Source organism: Rhinopithecus roxellana, chromosome 13 (assembly GCF_007565055.1).
Source record: "Rhinopithecus roxellana isolate Shanxi Qingling chromosome 13, ASM756505v1, whole genome shotgun sequence".
Taxonomy (NCBI): Eukaryota; Metazoa; Chordata; class Mammalia; order Primates; family Cercopithecidae; genus Rhinopithecus; species Rhinopithecus roxellana.
The window spans coordinates 131,140,392-131,159,305 of record NC_044561.1 but is presented as its reverse complement, the minus strand read 5'-3'; the positions used below and the strand labels follow the sequence as shown (position 1 = coordinate 131,159,305).

Genomic DNA, 18,914 nt, shown 5'->3' with positions numbered 1-18,914 from the left:
GTAAGATAACATTAAACAGAGTGTCTACAATATTTCATACACAATGTCCAGAATTTAATCAAAAATGACCCAGGAAGACAAGAGACGGGACCATATGCTGGTATGGGGGAAAAAACAAACAAGAGAAACAGATCCATGAGTGGCCCTGATTTGGGAATTATCAGACATGAACTTTAAAATAAGTATGATTCACAAGACATTAGAAGATGAGATAGACAATTGCATTAAAAAAGTAATTGACACTGAAGATAAAACAGAAATTCTAAAAGTAAAAAATGTAATAACTAATATTAAAAGCTCAATGGATAGGATTAATAGCAGATTAGACACAGCAGAAGAGAGAGTAAGTTAATTTGAACATAGGTCAAAAGGAAATGGGCAGACTGAAGGACAAAGACAGACAGATAGGAAATATAGAAAAGCGTATAAGAGATGAGTGGAAGATGGTGAAAGGCTCTAACGTGTGTGAAATTTAAGTCCCAGAAGGAAAATAAAGACAGAAAGGGACAGAGGCAATATCTGAAGAGAAAATAGCCAAGAATTTTTCTAAAACTGATCAAAGATATCTTACCACAGATGCAAAAAATAAAGTCTACACATAAAGGACATCGTTCCTAGGTACATCATAAACTGCTGTAAACCAAAGACAACAAGAAAACCTTGACAGAAACCAGGGGGAAAAGCACATTTTCTTTAAAGAAACAACAGAAAGACAGATTTTTTCCACAAATTGGAAAGCCAGAAGATAATAGAATGTCATCTTCAGAGTATCAAAAGAAAGTAACTGCTAAGTTGGAATTCTTACCTAGGGAAATACCTTTCAAAACTGAAGGTTAAATAAAAGGCTGTTGAGACAAATTAAAACTGAGGAAATGTATTGCTAACAGACCCACACTAGGCAGTCTCTAAAATAGCCTCCAGCAATCCCGCTTCCTGGTATTCCTGACCTTGTATAATCCCCTCCGCCTGAGTGCAGACCGGACCTAGTGACTGACTGCTAACAGATTATGGCAAATGTGGTAGTGGTGATGATGATGGTGGTGGTGGTGATGGTGGTGGTTATGGTGATGGTGGTGATGGTGGTGGTGGTGGTGGTGGTGGTGATGGTGATGGTGGTGGTGGTGGTGGTGGTGGTGATGGTGGTGGTGGTGGTGGTTGTGGTGATGGTGGTGATGGTGGTGGTGATGGTGGTGGTGGTGGTGGTGGTGGTGGTGGTGGTGGTGGTTATGGTGGTGGTGGTGATGGTGGTGGTGGTGGTGGTGATGGTGGTGGTGGTGATGGTGGTGGTGGTGGTGATGGTGGTGGTGGTGGTGGTGGTGGTGATGGTGGTGGTGATGGTGGTGGTGATGGTGGTGGTGGTGGTGATGGTGGTGGTGATGGTGGTGGTGGTGGTGGTGGTGGTGATGGTGGTGGTGATTGTGGTGGTGATGGGGTGATGGTGGTGGTGGTGATGGTGGTGGTGGTGGTGATGGTGATGGTGGTGATGATGATGGTGATGGTGGTGGTGGTGGTGATGATGGTGGTAGTAGTGATGGTGGTGATGGTGATGATGGTGGTGGTGGTGGTAATGGTGATGATGGTGGTGATGGCAATGATGGTGATGGTGGTAGAGATGATCACGGGATTACTGGTGGCAGTGTCAAATCTGGACTCCCTAAGTCATCAGAGAAAAATTGAACTTTCCTTAATGTGGATTTTGTATGTTTTGTTGTGTTCCAGTTCTTTGAAACTATGCATTACCTTTGGAGTTACATGTACCTTTTTCCAATTAAATCTCTGGGTCCTCTTCCCAGGAAAATAGAGTTTTGTTCAGACTTTGGGGATTTGTGGCACTACACTCTGGGTTGGACCCGCAGTGAGAAGCCCTGTGCTGTGCTTACCTGACATTCTCATGTCACAAACAGGTTGTGCCAGCCACTGAAGTGTTTGTCAGTGTGGCCTTCCTGCGCCAGCAGGGAACTGAGTTGCATGACATTCACGTGGCCCCTTCAGTTAGCACCACACAGCTGGTTAAGAAGAGGGTTTTATTTAGGCATAAATATTTTGAAATATTTGTAATCAAACCCCATGTAGTTTAGACAACCTCCCAGGTGGTGGAGGGGAAACACACTACCCCCCAACTGGGAGAGAAAAGACCCACGGTTTTCTCCCTGCTACCTGTCCTCCTCTGGGAGCCTCAGTCTCCTCTCTGTGGGACGGGGCAGCCTCCCCCGGCTTCTCCTGGGTGCAGGATCGATGAGGCTCTCATCCACAGCCTTTGTCCCCTGACCTTCCTACCACCTGGTGTCCTCACCCATCTGAGCCTCGAGCACACAGCCTCTGGTCCTGGTTTCCACTAAAACTGTAAACTATGGTCCATGCTGCATTCTCCAGCACTCCTGTGTTATTGTGAATCTAAAAGATAAAAATACAAGTGCTTGGCAGCCCAAAAGCCTGGTGAGATTATTGAGAATAATGCAGTGACTCTGGCTTAAAAAATAAAAGCCGGAGGATCCACCGCCAGCTCTGAACACACACCCGTGACACAAACTGACTCATGTGCAATTGCCCATTAGAGGCAGGTTTTGCCATTTTTCATTTTTTTCTGAGTCGAGATCAGCTGCGGCCGAGGAGAACATTAGTTCTATCTGTCGGCCCCATGAGTAAGCAGAGGAAAGTCTGACTACAGAGGCATCTTCTCAAATGTCCGTGAAAGGCTGCAAGCCCGAGAGTAACGCCCCCGCTGCCCTGAGTGGTCCACATGGTGTCCAGAGTGTGAGAAAGCAACGGAGAGCTTTTCCACATGGAGCCACTTAAGGCCTGCCTCAGCCTGAGAACACGTGGGCAGAAAAGGAACAGCACAGCTTGCTCCTCCTCCAGGCTAGGCCTGCGAGCACCCATAGCCCAGATAGAGAAAGTCCCTTCTCTAACGGCATGCGTGTGTGTTACTGTAGCTCCCAGTTAGTCCCCTAAGCGTGAACAACCACCCACCCATGCTGCTTCTCTCCCACCATCTCTCCATAAACCAGACCCAAAAACTCACAGTCATGTGACCTTGGCATTGGCTTCCTCATTAGGAGCCAGGCCTGGAGGTGCCCTGAGCACTGGCTGCCAACCTCAGCAGGGCCCTTTGTGGTGTTGAGGTGTGGTGTCCACAGGGCAGCCTGCAGCCTGCTGGGGTCCGGCCTGGGGCCTCAGGTCCTGGGAACCCTGGTTGAGGCTGGGCTGCCTCAGTGCCCCTCCACAGCCTGCTGCACCCCAGCACTCTTACAAAATGAGCAATCACCCAACTTCAGTCTGAAAATGTGCATGCAGAGAAGGGTGTGATGAGGGGAAGCAGACAAGAGCCCAATGGCAAGGCTAGAACGTCAGCCCCGCCCTAGTGGGACAGACAAGAAGGAAGCCTCCTCACACCAGGAGGCAGTAAGGCCAGAGCCTTCCCTCCAGGGCTCTCAGGAGAGCCTGTGCTGGTTCACGAAAAAGTGAGGCCTCTGGGCTTTGCTGCAGTAGTGTGAGGTCAAAGCCCACACACCCCACAGATCATCCTCCCTGCCAAGCACAGGAGTCACCACTGCTTGAATTCAGAGGGCAGTTCTGAGGGTCCTAGGTCCCCTGTGAATCTCCACAGAATCCTGGGACCTCACAGAGCCTGCATAATTTGGGGCCCCATGCAGGGACTTAGTGACTCAGCAGCCCCAGTCAGGGCCCGCTCTGTGCCAGGCATTGCCCTGCAGAGGACACCAGACCAGTCCTCATCCTTGGGGCCTGCAGTGTAACACAGAGGCCGTGCCACAGGCTCTGCTCCTCTGCCAGCAAGCTGCGCAGTCTTGGGCAGGTTATTTCAGTGCTCTGGCCTCAGCTTCCTCTGCAAGTGGTGGCAGGGCTGTGCTGGAGGCATGAGAGGGATGTGGGAGCTGCAGGCTGTGGCAGGTGGCACACTGGGGTTCTTGGAGAGGGGTGTGCGGCTGCCAGGGGACTACTACTGTCATTGCCATCTGCAGAGACAAACAGAAACCCAACATGGCAGCCATCACTCGGGCCCCTTCATGGGAAGAACAGGGTGGAAATTGTCAGGTCCCGGCAAGGCCCCAAAGCAAGTGCTCAGCCTCCCCTGATCCTGAAGCCAGGTCCTGGTGTGCACAGAGATGCCCGGCTGGGCTGCTCCACCCACTCAGGCCACAGGAAGCATTTCTCTAAAGGTGAGCAGCTTCCTCTACAGGTGGCATGGCCTCCACCCACACCCAGGGGCTCTGGCCCTCCCACTGCAGCTTGCTGTGGCCCCACACTTGCCTGCTTCCACCCTGACACCCCAACACCACAGGGGCTGCTGGGTCTCGTGGCCCAGGTGGCAGGGCTGCTCGGACAGTCATTTCCTGCTCCTGGCCCCCTCGAAGCTGGCACCTTCCACGTCAGCTGAGCTATGGGTCAGAGTAGTGCTCCCAGGATTTAATATGTTGCCTTCAGAACCCAAAAAGGCATGCCAGGCCCTGTGCTTCCTCCTTTGAAGTAGGGGATGCAAGATGTAACAATTTCTCTTTTACTTTAGAGGATGTCCTGGTATGAACCTGATCACTGGTGCCCTAAAAACTTCCATGAAGTTAGGTCCCTGAATCCTCAGAGTTCACCTCCCACCCATAAATGCAAACGTGTCTCATAAGGCCTTTAGCACATGACCCTCCCCATCCTCCTCCTGCCCATAATGTCGTCACTGTAATGGATCAGTGTGGTGTCCGGTGGACTGCTCAGGTGCCCAAATCTTTTCAGGCAATATTAGGACAGAGGACAGAGTTAGAATGGCCCTGCCACTAAACCGGGAATGAGTGTTGCTGTTCCTCCCATGTAAATGCAAACTCTTTCTGATCCTCTTTTCTAGTTGGAATAGCAAAGACTGCAACAGCCAATCACTGGCCTCATTAATCTGCTACAATGATACGTCTGACACAGCAAATGCAATTGGAGCTACTACCGGGTTGAGGCTACGTGGTCTACAGTCACTTTCTAGGATCCATCAGTCTTTGCAATGACCAGGCCAGAGAATAAACAGAGATGACAGTCCACCGCCCTCACCTCCATGAGGCCTTTAATGGTGGTGCCATCCTCCCAGGGTGCAAAGTGGTTTGTGATTTACTCTCTTGGCCATGGAAAGGGGATGGTGTCAAAGACTTTCCTGTGGGCTTCCGCACTGTGATGTCTGTTACCACACAGGCCTGGGATCCAATATATGGCTACTCCAGCCACCAAGTACCTAAATTATAATTACATACTCGGGGGCAGGGAGGGGTCTCACTGTGACCAGCACTTTAGCAGGATTCCTTTTATTACCTGACCCCGTCAGCCCCTTCTCTAAGAGGGAGGCCACAATGGCACTTTGGGCCTCCAGTATCAGGGTCCACTCACATCCCGTGTCCATTTGTCCTCAAAATCTCTGGATTTTCCCAGCGTGCAGCCACCTGAGTGACAGCGGGATTCTTTTTTTTTTTTATTTTATTTTATTTATTTTTTTGAGACAGAGTCTCACTCTGTCGCCCAGGCTGGAGTGCAGTGGCCGGATCTCAGCTCACTGCAAGCTCCGCCTCCCGGGTTCACGCCATTCTCCTGCCTCAGCCTCCCGAGTAGCTGGGACTACAGGCGCCCACCACCGCGCCCGGCTAGTTTTTTGTATTTTTAGTAGAGATGGGGTTTCACCGTGTTAGCCAGGATGGTCTTGATCTCCTGACCTCGTGATCCGCCCGTCTCGGCCTCCCAAAGTGCTGGGATTACAGGCTTGAGCCACCGCGCCCGGCCAACAGCGGGATTCTACAGAACATCCTTGTCAAGGTATTGCCTGGTCCTTCCTTCTGGTAACCTGGCCACCTCCACAATCAATGGTTCCAGACAGGAAATTAGCTCAAGTCCAGGAATGGAGTAGGGAACCACAATGTTTTACTGGAGTCCCTGCCCTCGGCCTCCTTCTTCCTTCCTCTGCCATCTGCCAGGGCAGCTTGGCTCAACACAACCCATCGCCTTCTCCAGGCTTCTGGGAGCCATCCCAGAATCATCTTTGACCCACGACCTGCAGACCTTGCCAGGTAATTAATCCTATGTGCCAAGCAAGTGCCTCCACCTCAATAGTTCTTCTGTCCCCCTGGATAAAGCACCCTGGAAATCTAATACCAGGGCTGCTCCCTGGCTCCTGCAGGCACATGCTGGCTGCCTCATGCAGCTCCTGGACATGCAACCTCTCTTCTCCCTGACCAGGCCCAGCAGGTCACCATCCAGGTTACCCTGGACTTTCTCCCTAGTCACTGCTGGCAGCCAAGAGACAAGGTGGGGCAGCCCCCAGTGAGGACACCTGCTGCTTTGGCGGGGGAGGCTCCTGGAACATCTTCCAGCACAGAGGAAGTACTGGCTTCCAAGGGCAGGAGGGGTCCCTCTGCAAGCTCTGAGGGGACAGGGGTCTGCAGGGCCACGCCCTCAGGGCTTCCACCTGGATGTCCAGCCCATGTTTCAGGGTCCCAGGTTTTCCCAACCAGGGTCCCAACCTTCACATAGACCAGCATCATAGGCTGGTCTTCACATAGGCCAGGCATCAAAACATGCCTAGAGCCAGGTGCTCCCCACAGTCACTGTCGGCTCCTCAGCCATACTAGTTCTACCTCTGCTGGACATGGTACTCCTTTTCAGCAACCAGAGAGGCCCTCTGTTCTCACACCAAGCCTGATGGGCAACCATGGGTAACATCGCAATCTCCGTTCATCCCTCTGTGGAGCATCCAATCCACCGTCCCCCATGCATTGAAAGGGGGAAACTGCCACACCCACAAGCCCTTCCCTTCCACCAGGAAAACTTCCCAGGTCAGTCTTGGTGAAATCTTTAACAACTGGGGCCCTAACTTTGTGCCAAAGACTACCCATGTCCCACATCAACCAGAATGGTGTCCTAGGTGTTGGCCAGGGAACGGCCACCGCACCAGCTGAGTCTCAGGCCCCTCCTGCACCACTTGTGTTAATTAGGGTCTTCCAAGAGGCAGGTGCCACGGAAGTTCTGACGTGACTGGAGATTTATCAGTGCGTTGTCGGTGAAGGATGCTGGGGAGGTGGTCAAAGAGGATGGAAGCCTCAGACCACAGGTGAGACCCCTGTGACAGAGACACAGGGAGCCTCGGCCAGCACGTGCCCCTAGACAGTGCTGGCCAGAGTGAGGGGAACATCGGAGCCAAGGTAACCCCCTAAAGGATTCTGGTCTTTTGAGGAGGGGCCTGGCTTCCCCCCCGGCAGCTGCTGGCTTGGAAGTAGGAGGAGTTGCCCAGGTGAGAGCTCAGCGTGGACCCAGGGGAGTGGCACACGGTGCCCACAGTCAGCTGAGCTCAGGTGCAGCAGGCAGGAGGCCTGAACTCACGGCCGCCATGTGGCTGCCACAGTCAGGCACACTTAGACACACACACTCACACTCAGGCACACTTAGACACACTCACACTCACAGCCTCAGATGCAGACACACACCACACACAGATGCACACCACACACTCACACTCAGTCTCAGATGCACACACCACACACACTCAGCCTCAGACACAGACACACACCACACACAGACGCACACACCACACACTCACACTCAGCCTCAGACGCAGACACACACCACACACAGATGCACACATCACATACTCACACTCAGTCTAAGACGAGGACACACACCACATACAGATGCACACACCACCCACTCACACCCACTCACACCCACTCAGTTGCAGACACACACCACACCACATGCTCCCACAGCCTCAGATGCAGACATACACCACACACAGATGCATACACCACACACTCACATTCACACAGGACACACAGTCACTTGCACACTCACACCACCTCTCCTTTAACACCCCTGGCTCCAGGCACCACCACCCACTCAAGGGCCCGTGGGAGGTGGCAGAGGACACAAGTAGCTGACACTGCTATGGAGGGGTTGGCCGTAAAAGGAGGGGCAGGCACAGCTGGCACGAGCTGTGAGGTGGTCCAGCCAGAGTCCAGAAACCAGGACAGACGGGAGGCCATTGGCTCCCAGGCTGGGGCCAGGGTGGACCTTGCAGGCCCCGTGGACAGCAGGCAGGGGCATTTGGGGACAAGTTTCCGGGCATCCCGGTGGACAGCTGCCATGGTGGCTTTCTCTTCCTTACACTAGGAAGTTCCACCACCTGGGCACACTGGGAACACAAGACACTGCCACAGACCCCTGCCCTGGCCACCCTACCATCCACCAGGAGAGGGGGTGAAGATGCAGAGAGAGGGTCTGGCCTCAGGGGGCAGAGAGAGAAGGCCCTGAAGACCGAAAGACACCCACACAGGGGGCCGCCTCCTGGGGCAAGGGCCACCAGGCAGCTCAGGGACCCTCTCCTCCGGGGAAGGGGCTAACGCAGCCATCTGTAAACCTGCTTATCCCAAGAGGGGCCTTGCCCCCAGCTGCTCCACCCCTTTCCAGGACAGCTCTGAAGGGGGCCCTGTCCCGGATCCCAGGGACCTCTCCCAGAGCCCAGGGAACTCTCCCCAACCGCGCCTGCGTCTCACCTCAAGGAGGAACCCCGGCCCTGGCTGGGGGGCTGTGACCAGAGTGGGGAGTGGGGACCCCACAGCCCTACCAGGGACCCCTATCACTCTGTCCCAGGCTGGGCTCAGGTGGGGACCTCACGGTGGTCCCAGGGCCCAGCACCAAGCCCACCTGTGGTTTCCAGAGGTAAAGGGGTGGCAGGGGTGGCTCGCCGCATGCCCAGGCTCTGCTGTCCCTGCCATCGGGGCTCCCCACCCTCAGGCCCCAGGAGCAGCAGTTTCTGCAGGAGCTCTTGACCCGGGGCCTCTTCTCTTGCAGGAGGCCAGAGCAAGCGGGACACGTGACACGGGGTACGGGAGGGTTGGGGGGACTGATGGGGGGAACCCTGCACCCCTCAGGGCGGCTCCTACCCAAGGGCGAGTCCCAGGACCCCGTCGGCCCTGAGTGTGGGGCGCGGTTCCCAACACCCAGGGCCCGGGAGGCGGACACAGCCCCAGCCAGGTCGACCCTGGGAAATGGGGCGGGGGCGACTGGTGGCCGGCCCCGGACGTGAAGTCCGAGCAGCGGCGGGCAGGGGATGGCGGGGGAACTCGGTCCAGGCTGCAGGGGGGTCCCCATCCTCGCCACCTCCTCCTCCTGCCTCCCGCCCTCGAGGGTCCCCCCTTCCCTCCCATCCCCCTTCCGTTCCCCCCCCGCCCCCTCCTCAGATCCGCGGGGCCGCAGCGCTTCCTGGTGGCGGGTCCGGGCGGGCGGACGGGCGGGGCGGAGTATAAAGGGGGCGGCTCCGGCCGCGGTCTCCTCCCTCCTGCTTACTCGGCGCCCGCGCCTCGGGCCGTCGGGACCGGAGCCTCCTCGGGACCAGGTGAGCGCCTCCCGGACCCGCACCCTGGAAGCCGCTCGGCCCGCAGGGGTGACCCAGAGTTCTGGGAAGGCGGCGGCGGCGGCTCCGTCCCTCGGGCCCCCGGGAAGAGGGACTCCAGCCCCAGGGACGGCGCGGGGGTTCGGGGGTTCGGGGCTCCTCCCGGCGGGGCTGGGGCCGCGCCCGCCCCTGTGGCTCCGCGTCTCAGTGTCCGAGCCCCCGGGCCCGCGACTTGGGGCCACCTCCCCGCGGCCTCCTCTGGGGCGGAGCCGGCCTGGGCGGGGTGGGGGGTCCCTCTCTGCGCCCGAGCTCGGTGCTGGGACCCCCGCTCCCGGGACGACCCCGGCACCGCACTGCCCGCCAGGCCCCGCATCTGCGAGCGGTTCGGGTCCAGCTCCGGCCCGCGGGGAAGACGCCCCGGCTGGCTGGGACCTCCGGGGGCGCAGGGCCTCTCCCCAGGCGGGAGGGAAGGGGCGGCCGGGCGGGGGGAGGAGGGGCCTTCGGCGCCCGAGGGCGGGACAGGGCGGGGAGGGGACGCGGGTGGCCCCGACGCCCCATCGCTGCGCCCCCGCCAGGCCCTGGAGAGGCTGCAGCCGGAGGCGGCTCCACAGGGCGGCGGGACCCGGGCTGCCAGCGACCCCCAGCCGCTGCCCGGCCGCCCACACCCGCCCTGGGACGCCGCGGGGGGCGCTGGTGGAACCGCTGGGCCTGGGTCTCCACTGCTGGCAACCACAAGGATCAGCCGGCTGTGGAGCCGCAGGTGTGCGGACGAGCAGTGCCTGTCCGGGCTCTGCCGGCAGGACCCCGGCGCCTGCGCCTCAGGCGTCCCGGGAGAAGGGAACCTTCCCTCTGGGGTCGGTACCCAGAAAGGAGGGGCCTGCGATCCGCGGAGCTCCTTGTTCTTGCGATAACACAGCTCTGGCCTGGAGGGCCCCTTGCACGTCGACTCTGGTGATTATTTTAAGAAAGGCCAGGCCGCGCACGGTGGCTCACACCTGTAATCCCAGCACTTGGGGAGGCCGAGGCGGGCAGATCACCTGAGGTCGGGAGTTCGAGACCAGCCTGGCCAACAGGTTGAAATTCCGTCTCTATTAAAAATAAAAAATAAAATAAAATAAAATAATTAGCCGCGTGTGATGGCAGGCACCTGTAATCCCAGCTACTCGGGAGGCTGAGGCAAGAGAATCACTGGAACCCGGGAGGCGGAGGTTGCAGTGAGCTGAGATCATGCCACTGCACTCCAGTCTGGGCGATGGAGCGAGGCTGTCTCAAAAAAAAAAAAAAAAAAAAAAGAAAGGCCCAGTGCGATGCTTTCTCTTAAACACGGCCCTGCACGTTGAGTTGCTGCCACCATGGCCTATCTCACGTTTATGCAAAGTCAGGTACCTGGTGCGGGGCCCACTCGCCACAAGCAGGGGTCCTGGCGCTGCTCATGGAAAGGGCCGTGCCCAGCCCGCGGGGCACTCGCTGGGACGGGGCTGCCCAGGTCCACCCAGGATCCAAACACCCAGCCCCGCCCAGAGGCCCATCCTGGCCAGCCGTGGAAGCTGTAATGGGCAGGGGCGGTGGGAATTCCCAGCTCACAGGGTGCCTGCTCTTAGAAGGGCGGCGTCTGGGTCCAGAGGTCAGAAGGTCAGAAACATCAGATGCCCATCCCAGAAGTGGCGAGGAACCTGTCTCCACAATGGATAGGGGCACTGTCTTTTTTTTTTTTTTTTTTTTTTTGCTCATTTCATAGATGAGGAATGATGCCTTGTTGGGGGTTTGTTGTGCATATCTTTGGTTTTTGTGCAGTACAAGGTTATTTGGGCTATTTGATCACTGACCGTGTGTAGTGATGTGCATTGCCTGCTTGTGATGTCCCCGTGTTCCCAATGGATGTTCGTTTTTTGTTTTTTTGGGTTTTTTTTTTTTTTTTTTTTTTTTTTTTTGAGATAGGGTCTCGCTCTGTCACCCAGGCTGGAGTGTGGTGGTGCAATCACGGCTCACTGTAACCTGCACATCCCTGGCTCAAGTGAGCCTCCCACCTCAGCCTCCAAGTAGCTGGAACTACAGGCATGCACCACTGTGCCCAGCTAATTTTCTTTTAAGAGATGGGGTCTCACTATGTTGCCCAGGCCATGGATGTGTGTTTGTTTGGGAGGTTTTTTTCTTTTTTCTTTTTTTTTATTGATTTGAAAAAGCTTTATTTTCCCCAATTTTTTATTGTGCTATACAATATAAAATGTATCGTCTTAACCATTTTGAAGTGTGCAGCTAGTTCAGCGACAGTAAGTACGTTCATAGTATCGTGTAGCCATCACCAAGATCCATCTCTGGAACTCTTTTCCTCTTGTCAGACTGAAGCCCGAGGAGCGCCAACTCCCATCACCCCTTCCCTAATCCCCTGGCAGCCACCATTCTACTTTATGTTTCCAGGAATTTGGCTACTTAGGTGACTCATACGAGTGAAAGTGTATGAAATATCTCCTTTTGTGACTGGCTTATTTCACGTGGCTTAATATCCTCCAGATTCATCCATACTGTAACATATGTCAGCATTTCCTTCCCTTGTAAGGCTGAGTAATATTCCACTGCATGCATGTCCCCATTTTGTTTACCCATTCATCTGTTGCTGGATACTTGGATTGCTTCCACGTTTGAGCTACTGTGAATGATGTGGCCATGAACATACCACACAGATACCTCTCTGAGATCCCACTTTGACTTCTTTTGAGTATGTTCGCAGAAGTGGGATTGTAGATCATCTGATTTTTTCATTGTTTTGAGGAATTGCCTCACTGTTTCCCAAAGCGGCTGCACCATTTTGCTTTCCCGCCAACAGTGCACAAGGGTCCAGTTTCTCCACATCTGCACCAACAGGTGTCATTTTCTGGGCTTGTTTGTTTTAAATGTTAACCATCCTGATGGGTGTGAGGTGGTATCTCATTGTGGTTTTGGCTTGCATTTCCCTCATGATTAGTGATGTTGAGCATCTTTTCATGTGCTTTTTGGCCATTTATGTGTCTCTTGGGAGAAATATCTGTTTAAGTCCTTGACCCATTTTTGAATCAGGTTGATTGTTTTTTGTTGTTGAATTTTAGGAGTTCTCTATATATTCTGGATATTAATCCCTTATTAGATACACAGTTTACAAATATTTTCTTTCATTCTCTGGGTTCTTTCTACTCTGTTGATGGTATCCTTTCGCTAAATAGATGCAAAAAATGTTTTTAAATTTTGGTGTAATCTTATTGATCTATTTTTTCTTTTGTTGGCTATGCCCTTATTGTCATACCCAAGAAATCATCTCTCAGTCCAGTGTCATAAAGGTGTTGCCTTGTGTTTTCTTCTAAGGGTTTTAAAGTTTTAGGTCTTAAAACCTACTGGGGACATGGATCCATTTTGAGTTAATTTTTGTACATGGTATTAGGTAAGGGTCTAACTTCATTCTTTTGCATGTGGATATCTACTTGTCTCAGGACCGTTTGTTGAAAAGACTGTCTTTATCAAATGGTCTTGGCAGCCTGGTTGAGAGACATATATGCAAGGGTTTATTTCTGGACTCTCTATTTTATTCCGTTGATCTGTATGTCTGTCTTTATGCCAGTGCCGCAGCTGCACTGTTGATGACTGCAGCTTTGTAGTAAGTTTTGAAATTAGGACATGTGGGTCCTCTAGCCTTTTTTTTTTTTTTTTTTTTTTTTTGGTTATTCATGGTCCCTTGAGATTCCATCTAAATTTTAGGATTTATTCACTATTTCTGAAAAAAATCACTGGGATTTTTATAGGTATTACATTAAATCTCTAGATCAACTTGTGTGGTATTGACATCTTAATAATAGTAAGTCTTCCAATCGATGAACATGAATGTCTTTTTTTAATGTCCTCTTCAATTTCTTTCAGAAATGTTTTGTAGTTTTCATTGTACAGGTCTTTCACCTCCTAAGTCAATTTTTAAGTATTTTATTATTTTTGATACTATAGTAAATAGAATTGTTTTCTTAATTTCCTTTGGATTGTTCATTGTTAGTGAATAGATATACAACTGATTTTTATGTGTTGACTATGTATCCTGCCATTTTGCTGAATTTGTTTATTAGTTATAACAGTTTTTGTGAATTTTTTAGAGTTTTCTACATATAAGATCATACCATCGGTGATCAGAGATCATTTACTTATTTCTTTCCAATTTGAATGCCTTTTATTTCTTTTTCTCGCCCAATTGCTCTGGCTAGAACTTCCAGTACAGTGTTAAATAGAAGTAGTGAAAGCAGGCATCCTTCCTTTATTTCTGACCTTAGAGGAAAAGCTGTCAGTCTTTCACCACTGAGTATGATGTTCACTGTGGCTTTTTCATATAATATGGCTTTAATTATGTTAAGGTAGTTTCCTTCTATTCCTAATTTGTTGAGTGTTTTTGTCATGAAAGGGTATTGAATTTTGTCATATGCTTTCTCTGCATCAACTGCAATGATCATGTGAGAGTTTTGTTTTTCCTCCTTCATTCTGTTAATGTGTATTACATTGATTGATATTTTTTGTATGTTGAACTATCCTTGCATTCCAGAAATAAATCCTACTTGGTCAATTCATTAAATTCCATTTCATTGCATCAAATTATTCCGAATTTAGTTTACTCTTGTTAATAGGATTTTGTTTAGGATTTTTGCATCAGTGTTCATAAGGAAGACTGGATTGTAGTTTTCTTCTCTTGTAATATCTTTGTCTGGTGTTGGTATCAGAGTAATGCTGGCCTCACAAGAATGAGTTAATAGTGTTCCCTTCTCTTCAAGTTTTTTGACAATTTTGAGAGGGTTAGGTGTTAGTTCTTTATGTGTTTGGTAGAATTCTCCAGTGCAGCCATCAGGTGCAGAGGTTCTTTGTCAGCAGATTTTTGAGTATTGATTCAATCTCCTTACTAGTTATGTCTATTCAGGTTTTCTGTTTCTTCATGATTTGATTTTGTCTTGATAGGTTTTGTCTGTCTGGAAATTTTTCCATTCCATCTGTGTTATTCAAATTGTTGACATATAGTTGTTTATAGTACACTCTTATAAAGTCATTTTTATTTCTGTGGAATTGGTAGCAATGTTGCCACCTTCACTTATAATTTTAGTAATTTGAGTTTCTTCTTTTTTTCTTAGTCTAGAATCTAGCTTAAGGCTGGTCAATTCTGTTGATCTTTTCAAAGAACCAACTTTTGTTGTCATTGATTTTCTCGGTCGTATGTCTATTCTCCATTTTGTTTATCTTTGCTCTGATCTTTATTGTTTCCCTCTTTCTGCTAGCTTGGAGTTGCATTTGTTCTTTTTCTAGTTCCTTACACTGTAAGGTTAAGTTCCTGTTTGAGAGCTTTCTTTTTTAATTTAAGTATGTATAGCCCTGAGTTTCCCCCTTAGCACTGCTTTCACTGTCTAACAAGTTTTAAAATTTTTGTTTTCATGTTCACTCATCTCTAAGTATTTTATAATTTCCCTTGTGATTTCTTCTCTGATCCTTGGTTATTTGACAGGGTGTTGTTTAATTTTGTGATTTTTTTTTAAATGTCCTTATTGCTGATTTTTAACTGTACTCCCTTTGTGGTCTAAAAAGATATCCTGTATGATGTAGATCTTTCAAAATCTGTTGACACAGACATTGTTGTTGCAACTACCCCCATCATTGCAAGCCCTTCTCCCTCTGGTTGAAGTGACTTCCATGAGATTTAAAGGACTGGCACCCTTTTCTCCCTTCATTTTTCTCTTTTTACTCTTTTGAGAGGTAGACATTGAAGACTAGCACGTTCAAAAGCAACCATATATGTGGAGAAAATTAAAGAGTCATTGCACATGCTCAGGGGAAGTCACAGGCTCAGAAAAGACCTAAAGAGACTTTAAGGTTATACTTTATGCTGATCCTTAGCACAGAGACAGCAACAATCAAAATTATAAAAACAAGAAAAATTGGCACACTCTGGGGAAGAAAGAGATTCTGATCTCACAAGGCATACAGAGAAACTTTCCTATTTCAAAGGAAAAAAAATAAACCAACAGAAACGGTCACTGAAAAAGACTTGGTGGTAATCTACTAGACAAAGGCTTTGAAAGAACTATCTTAAAGATACTCAAATAACTAAGGGAAAATGTGGAGAAAGTCAAAAAACAATGTAGGAACAAATGAAAATATCAATAAAAAGCTAGAAAATTTAAAAAGAAACCAAAAAGAAATTCTGGAGCTGAAAAGTACAATAACTGAAATTTAAAATTCACTAGAGAAATGCAAAGGCAGACTTCAGCAGGTAGAATAAAGAATCAGGGGCCGGGCGCGGTGGCTCAAGCCTGTAATCCCAGCACTTTGGGAGGGCGAGACGGGCGGATCACGAGGTCAGGAGATCGAGACCATCCTGGCTAACATGGTGAAACCTCGTCTCTACTAAAAAATACAAAAAAAAAAAAAAAAAAAAAAACTAGCCAGGCGAGGTGGCGGGCGCCTGCAGTCCCAGCTACTCGGGAGGCTGAGGCAGGAGAATGGCATAAACCCAGGAGGCGGAGCTTGCAGTGAGCTGAGATCCGGCCACTGCACTCCAGCCCGGGTGACAGAGTGAGACTCTGTCTCAAAAAAAAAAAAAAAAGAATCAGGGAACTTGAAGATATGACGATGGAAATTATTGAGTCTGAGGAGCAGAAATAAAAAGACTGAAGAAAGGTGAACAGAGCCTAAGGGGCCTGTGGGATACCATGAAGCAAACCAACATAAACATTGTAGGAGCCCCGGAAGAAGAGAGAGCAAAGGGAGCAGAGAGACTATTTGAAGAAATAATGGCTGAAAACTTCCAAAATACGATGAATGACATGAACATAACCATCCAAGAAGCCCAAAAAACTCCAAGCAGGATGAACTCAAAGAGACCCACACTGAAACATTCTAATCAAATTGTCAAAACCCAAAGACAAAGATTCTGAAAACAGAAGAGAGAATGATTCATCACATGTAAGGAATCCTCAATAAAACTATTAGCAGATTTCTGATCAGAAATTTTGAAGGCCACAGGCACTGGGCCAATATATCCAAAATGCTAAAAGAATAAAAACTGTCTATCAAGAAGCCCACATCCAGCAAAACTGTCCTTTAAAGTAAGGAAGAAATTAAGACATTATTAGATCAACAAAAGCTGAGAGTATTCATTACCACTAGACCTGCCCTATAAGAAATGCCAAAGGGAGTCCTGTAGGTTGAAATAAAAGGATGATAGACAGTAACTCAAAGTTGTATGAAGAAATAAAGATCTCAGCCAGGCATAGTGGCTCATACCTGTAATCCCATCACTTTGGGAGGCCAAGGCAGGAGGATAACTTGAGCCCAGGAGTTCAAGACCAGCCTGAGCAATATAGGGAGACCCTATCTCTATATAATAAAAATAATTTTAAAAATTGACCAAGCATGGTGGTACATACCTGTGGTCCCAACTGCTTGGGAGGCTGAGGTGGGAGAATCGCTTGGGCCTGGGAGGTTGAAGCTGTAGTGAGCTATCACCACACCACTGCACTCCAGCCTGGGCAACAGAGCAAGACTTTATCTCAAAATAAATAAATAAATAAATAAATAAACAAATATCTCAGTAAAGGTAAATATATGGACAATTATAAAAGCTAGTATTGCTGTAACAATGGTGTGTAATGCTACTTTTTGTTTTCTACATAATTTAAGAGACTAATGATTTAAAAATAACATTATGCTTTTGGACACATATAAAGGTATAATTTTGTGACATCAATAACTAAAACGGTTGGGGACAGAACCACTCAAGGAGCAGCATTTTGTTTGTGCCATTGAAGCTAAACTGGTATAAATTCAATGTAGACTGTTATAATTTTAGGATGTTAAATGCAATCCCCATGGTAATGACAAAGAAAATAAGAATAAATACAAAAGGGAAGGAGAAAGGGATTTAAATGTTTCACCACCAAAAAATTAATTAAACACAAAAGAGGACAGTAATACTGGAAATTAAGGACAAAAAATCCGTAAGGTATGCAGAAAACAGATGCAAAATGAAAGAAGTCCCTCTTGATCAGTAATTACTTTAGATATAAAAGGATTAAACTCTCCAAACTCTCTCTGTTAAAAGACAGAGACTGGCAGAATGGATTTAGAAAGCCAAATCCAACTATGTGCTCTCTATAAGAGATGCACTTTAGATCCAAAAACATAAATAGATTGACAGTGAAAGGATGGGCAGTGACATGCCCTACAAATAGTAACCAGAAGAAGCAAGAGTGGCTATACTAATGCCAGACAAGATAGACTTTAAATCAAAAAAGGTTACAAGAGGGAAAGAAAGACATCATATATTAATAAAAGGCTCAATACAGCAAGATATAATAATTATAAATATTTATGCACCTAATAACCGTCCATCAAAATATTTATATCTTACATTGGGAAGATCATGGCTGGCTCTCAGTCTGCCTCCAGTCTGCTCATGTTGCTTTTGTTGTAATGATCGTCGTATCTGGGAGCTCAGTATCAAGAGAGCAGACTTGAGCCCACACTGCCAGGCTTCAGACCTCAGCTATTAGCTCAGTGCCCTGGGCAAGTCACCCACACTAGGCCTTGGTTTCGTCATCTATTAGAGTGGGGATGGTAATGTTACCTACGTCCAAGGGCACAGGTTCAGTCGTGAATGTTAAATGAAGGGATATAGGACAGTATCTGGTACACAATAATTAGAGATTTTTCATGGACATTTTATACATTCTGTTTTCTTCAAAGACTTTTTGGTTCATGTTTTGCACTCAGATACTTACTTTGCCTGGAATTTATTTGGGAACACCATGTGAGGTAGTACCTTTATTTCTAGTCACAGGGTCGGCCCTCATCCCAGCCTCCTTCCACCACTCTGAAAGGCCACCATGTCATAGCCTAAGTTCTCTTATGTTGTTACACCCATTATTGTGTGGACTGTTGGCCTGTTCCAGCACCAAAACCAAAACCAAAACCGTAATTTTATCGTTTCATTCGATAGCACAAGTTTTCTCATCACTCTATTTTTTATTTTGCTCAACTACTCTTGCTTTTTCTACCAAGTGAAACTTGGATTCATTTTGCAAACTCCTATCTACAAAAATTTTTCTTGGAAATTTTAATTAAAATTACATTCTATTGTAGATTCAGTTAGAAATAACTGATTTTTTTTTTTTTTTTTTTTTGAGACAAAGTCTCACTCTGTCGCCCGGATTGGAGTGCAGTGGCACGATCTCGGCTCACTGCAAGCTCTGCCTCCCACGTTCACGCCATTCTCCTGCTTCAGCCTCCCGAGTAGCTGGGACTACAGGCACCCACCACCACGTCCAGCTAATTTTTTGTATTTTTAGTGGAAACGGGGTTTCACCATGTTAGCCAGGATGGTCTCGATCTCCTGACCTTGTGATCCATCCATCTTGGCCTCCCAAAGTGCTGGGATTACAGGCGTGAGCCACTGCACCCGGCCGAAGTAACTGATATTTTTAAATCAGTTTAAGATACGGGGATGATTTCTCATCCAAAAACAAGGTTTGTCTTTCCAATATATTTCTCAAAAAATTTTTTG

The 18,914-nt window shown here is 48.9% G+C and overlaps 1 protein-coding gene across 2 annotated transcripts in view; it reads left to right on the top strand.

Moving 5' to 3' along the window:
* The first annotated feature begins 9,227 nt into the window (after positions 1–9,227).
* The window catches only part of COL6A2 (collagen type VI alpha 2 chain), a 38,199-nt gene continuing 28,512 nt past the window's right edge, over positions 9,228–18,914 (top strand). Inside the window, exon 1 of one of the 2 annotated variants that reach the window (XM_030914353.1) lies at positions 9,228–9,367. The gene's annotated coding sequence lies outside the window, so the exon portion shown is untranslated. The remainder of the gene's footprint in view (positions 9,368–18,914) is intronic. The other variant, XM_030914352.1, reaches the window with a different exon arrangement.